We start from the raw sequence: 5791 nt of genomic DNA, 5'->3' as shown, positions 1-5791 counted from the left end.
AAATAATGAATTAAATGTAATAGGCGTAACTCATGTTCAGTACAAGGTCGGTAAGCGCACGTTTGCCGATACATTTGTTGTTGTACGAAACATTGATATGTATCCAGCTGTAATTATAGGATACCCGTCAATGGGTAATCAAAACATTATCTTAACCCCTGCCAAGCACGGAGTGTAAATCAAAGGAAAATTCTATAAGTCTTTTAATACCTTAAAATCACTTTTAAATAAAAAGGAGACGACAAATAAAACAGTGACATACGTTGAAGAACCAATAACTTGTCTCACTAATAAAGAAATAATATACGCGACCCAACAGAATTCTCGTTCACCCGTAATATCATCTTGCACGCAATCTATCGAGCCGAACGTACCTTTGAACTTAATAGTGCAAACAAAGAAAACGTTACCGGGATATGAAATATTAATCCTTTCCGACACTTTGAAAACTAACGGATTGTCCGTCACATAAGCTATTTATACAGTAGGCTCACATCAACAATGTAATATTGAAGTCTGTAATCATTTAGATACCACTTTAGTAATTCACAAAATCAACATATCTTGGATGTAGAAGTTTATAAACATCGTATTCTTACCGTTGCTGAAATCAATCACGCTCAATCAGTTGCGGATGAATCCCTTTTGCAATCTATTAAAAATAAAATTAGTAAAGACATTCAAGAAGAAAAAATTCTGCAGAAATTTTTTGGACTTTTAACTGAATATTATGATGTTTTTTTCCTCTACGGATGGATCCTTAGGAAAGACAGATGTCATAGAACATCAAATAAGGTTAAAGGACAAGCAGAAAATTATCTATATACCCTCGTACAGACTCCCTATGAAATTCCAGAATGAGATAAATGATGACGTAGGTAAAATGCTAGAAGAAGGAGTCATTAAGAAATCGAACAGCCCTTATAATTTACCATTAATAGTTGTACCGAAAAAAGATCGAACATGGCATATCTGCGTAGATTTCCGTTGCCTAAATGAGGAGACGATCCCTGATCGATTCCCAGTGCCATGTACTGATGATATTTTATCTTTGTTAAGTCAGAATAAATATTTTACCAGTTTGGACTTATTTAAAGGCTTTCACCAGATATCATTAGAAGAAAACAGTAGCCCATACACAGCCTTCAGCACAGCCAGGGGACATTATGAATTTTCACGTATGCACTTTGGTTTACGTTGTGCTCCCATAACATTTACAAGAATGATTAACATAGTGTTTGGAGACCTGCTAGGGGATATATTGCATGCCTATATGGAAGACCTTGTAATCTTTTCCAATACCTTAGAAGAACATCTACGTAAACTAGAACTAGAACTACAGAGACTAAGACAACATAACTTAAGGGTAAAGATTAGTAAGTATGAATTTTTCAAAACAGAATTGGTCTATTTGGGTTTTACGGTGTCTACCCAAGGTCTTAAAGTAGTCCACGATAAGGTGTCAGCTATCCGTAACTTTCTGATACATACTAATGTCAAGGGAATACAGCAATTTCTGGGGTGTAGTGGATATTACAGGCGTTTTATACGCAATTATTCAATAATAGCCGCTCCCCTAACTGATCTTACGAAGAAGGGCGTAGATTTCATATGGTCTGAGCAGCATCAACAGGCGTTTAATACCTTGAAAGATGAACTGTGTAGTTCTTCTATTTTAAAATTTTCTGACTTCAGTAAGGAATTCTTCATTGCAACAGACGCCTCAGACTTAGGAGTAGGTGGGGTATTGCTTCAGCAATATGAAAAACAATTTTTCCCGATAGCTTTTTATTCTTGAAAACTGAGAACTTCCGAAAGTAAGTATGCAGTAATAGACAAAGAAGGGCTAGCTATTGTTAATTCACTAGTGCATTTTAAGTTCATAATATACGGTTATCCCATTAAGGTTCTTATTGATCATAAACCACTAACCGACTTCTTTAAAGGCTTCAGTCACAGCCCCAAATGAAGGCGGTGGCATTTACCAGGGAAAGCAAACATCATTGCTGATGCATTATCACGCAACCCCGTGTCATCTTGTACGGAGCCTTTAGCTGAATTAATAGATATATCAACATCCATGCCTATTGTTAAAACTATATCTGAAATAGAAGATCTGGGCTGGAGTGCTGAATTATTACAGACTGAGCAAAGAAAAGATCAGAAATTAGAAAAAATTATAAAGGCTTCGGAAGCCAATCGTAAGGAAAAGGATTATATAAAGTATACGCAGCAGAATTATGTAATCAAAGACAATACACCACATGTAACTAACGACCAGGTAGTGGTACCAATCTCACTTATTTCCACTGTCCTAAATTGGTTGCATGCAAATCCATTGCATAGACACCTGGGGTTCTCATTAATGTCACAGAAATCCAAATCATTGTTTTATTGGCATACGATGCTTACAGATATAAAAAAACACATAGCTAATTGTCGCACTTGTCAGGAAAACAAAGGGCACACGAAAACACCTGTCAGCCTAGGGGCTTATCCCGTGCCCAATCAACCCTTTGAAAGGATACATTTAGATTTATTAACAGGATTTTACGAGTCAGACAGAGGAAATAAACACCACTTAGTAATTGTAGATGCTTTGACTCGATATACAGAACTAATAGCGCTTAAAACTAAAACTGCGATTGAATGAGCTAGGAAGTTTTACGAGTGTTACATATGTAAACATGGAATTCCACACATAATAATTTCAGACTCGGGTTTAGAATTTGATAATCATTTCCTTACCTCATTGTGTGAATTCCTTAGCATAAAGAAAATCAATACTATGATCTATCACCCAGAGTCGAATGGGCTAGTGGAAAGAGCGAATAGGAAGGTTTTGAATATATTAAGAGTAACACTAGGGGGATCAGATCACAACTGGGATATTGCAATACCTGCGGTACTGAGTACTCTGAATCATTCATATCATATATCAATTAAAATGTCACCGCACGAGGCATTGTATGGTACCATAGTTAGAACGCCTTTCCATGTATTAACGCCTACAACTAATTTATCAAATCCTTTAAAAAAATGTATAAATGCAAGCAAAAGTCGTTTTGATATCCTTCGAAAGAATTTAGAAGAATCACAAATCATAATGAAAAGGAATCATGATAAAATAGCGAAGCCAACTAAAACATATACCGTGGGTGATAATGTATACATACAGGTAAATGTACGTAAAGGACTCAATTATAAACTAACACCTAAGTTTGAAGGCCCATTTAGCATTTTGGAAACATTAACGGCCAATAGATTTAGAGTTCAAAACGTATCCCAGCCCACTGATGAAAGAATTGTACCATTGGCTCACATAAGAAATTAAAATAAAAGAGAAGGAAGTGAGGAATTTTTTTTTTATTCTTTATCTATGAAGTTTATATGTTGACATTTTTTCTTCTTAATACAGAAGTAATTACATATATTTTTCTCATTACAGGTTTCCAAGATGAAGTTTTTATTGTTAGGAGTGATATTGTTCGCTCAAACATTTTTCTCGTGTGGGAAGAGCTCTAAAACTAAAAGTATAGATTTTAAATATGGCACTATAGTAGAAAGACAAGAAGACGTTTTTATTACATCAAGTAATGTAGTTGTTGAACTACGCATGCAAGCAATTTTTCTCTCAGAGAATGACGTCACTAGCTCAAAGAGCGCCATTTCAAGGTTTGCTGTTTCATTAAATGAAATACATAGAAGACACTTTCCTTTTATTACAGAGAGTTCGCTTGCATCGACACTAAAAGTTGCAGAGATGCTATCCGACGACTTGCAAAATAAGACTTACGAGGCAGAATCTTTAGCTCGTGACCTTTTGATGTGGACATTAAGACACGATAACCTTGAAAAACGTAACCCGTTTATTTTTGTTGTACTAAACATCCTTGGTTCTATTGCAAGTTCAGGCTTAGGGATTTCCAATCGTCTTAAGATTAGTAATCAAAATAAGAAAATTTGATTTTTGACTCATGAAAATGAATTGATTTTATCAGAACTAAGGAATCAGTTAGCTTCAATCAATCAAATTATGAGTTTGGTGAACGAACATTCTAGTAATATCAGTCAGATTATTGAAGTACAAAATTTGTTGGCAACGTTAACGTATTATGATTCAAAAATAGATCATATACATAATAGAATTGCACATTTCATTGAGAAATCAAAAGACTATGTGGAAGCTATCACGTTAGCGACTAAAGGTGTACTGTCACCGCATTTGTTGCCGATAAGAGACTTAACGTTAATTGTGGAGAACAGACGGGAGAAATTAGGTTATATTCCTTTGTTAGACGCACGTAGGTTAGAATTTTATTACAGCCTAATTACAGTAAGCGTTGAAAATCACAGGATTATGATTACAATTCCCTTTGATTCTTCCGATGCCTGGCAATCTTACAGAATATTACCATTTCCGACTTTCATGACGAATCACTGAAATCCAGTAATATCCAGTTTGACAGGACACGTATTGATTTCCCCAGACAAGGAAACATATACGGTCATTAAAGACTTAAATCAATTAACTCACTGTTCAGACGCAATGAATAAAAAAATATGTACAGCCGACTCCTTTGAATTCCATAAAAACTCAATGGATTCATGCGAGTTAGGTATAGTGCTAGACGGTGCTCTCTCCCATACACATGAAAATTGTCTGAAAAGCTTCATCCCTTTGACGATAATAATTTCAATTGCAGACTGAACAACGGCTCGTGGATACGATACGATAAGGCCGGCTTCAATGTATCATGCCCGGACGGATCCACGTCCTATTCCCAAATCTTCGTTGCAGCAGATGGTTGTATCGGTACGTCCCCGAATTACATGGTCCCTGGAATCAAGACTATCATCAGAGAACGGGCCTACTTCGCGAACTTTACGTGGTCGACTACAACTCCATCTTTACCTCTTCCATACAATAAACGTGTGGCTAAGCGGTTGATGAAATTAACCGAGATGGACCACCCGACACCGACTTATGCAGACCTTCGTTTCTACATGTTACTAGCAGCAATCAGCGTTACGGTGATGATATTTATCGCCGTTAACATCTTTGTTTGGCGTAGGTTAAGAACACACAAGTTGGAGATCAAACAGAACGTTTTGCCATGTCCAGACAAAACTCCTATTTTATTTCAATTTAAAGCTGTTTGAAACTAGCCCCTTCATTCGCTCAAAGGAGTAAAATTATCTTGGAAAAGTGTTGTGCACGAAAAGCAGTTAGTTCGCTAGTAATATGTAGTTGAAGAGACTGTAGAACATTTGCATTTTAAAAATATTTTAAAAAACATTTAAAAAATAATTCATTTTTTGGGCACCTAATAAAATATATAAGCCCTAAATGTTAAAATAAAGCATCTATGGGCATCTAATAAAATATATAAGCCATATATATATATATATATATATATATATACATATGAAACCGTGGTACGTGTACGTACCAGGAATTCGTGTTTGTGCACTAAAATTATATCTTTACCAAGGTAACAAATATTTTTTATTAGTTACCGTATTATGATAATCTATATTTTTGACAAAGGTAACAACTATTCTTTAACAAGTTACCGAATCATATGTATATCAGTATTTTTTTTTTTGTTGGTACCATATAATCGTTTGCTAGCAATGTACCATATATATGATCTATATTTATCATGCATTTTTTTTCTTTGTTTTGACAATGTCTGTTAAGTATGCATTTTCTTTTTAATGTGCCTATTTGAACATTCATCCTTAATCATTTGCTTATGGCTAAAGTTAAAAAAAAAAAAATATATAT

This window comes from Palaemon carinicauda, chromosome 17 (genome assembly GCF_036898095.1).
Source record: "Palaemon carinicauda isolate YSFRI2023 chromosome 17, ASM3689809v2, whole genome shotgun sequence".
In the NCBI taxonomy this organism is placed as follows: Eukaryota; Metazoa; Arthropoda; class Malacostraca; order Decapoda; family Palaemonidae; genus Palaemon; species Palaemon carinicauda.
The sequence above is the reverse complement of the archived record's forward strand: the minus strand, read 5'-3'. Positions refer to the sequence as shown.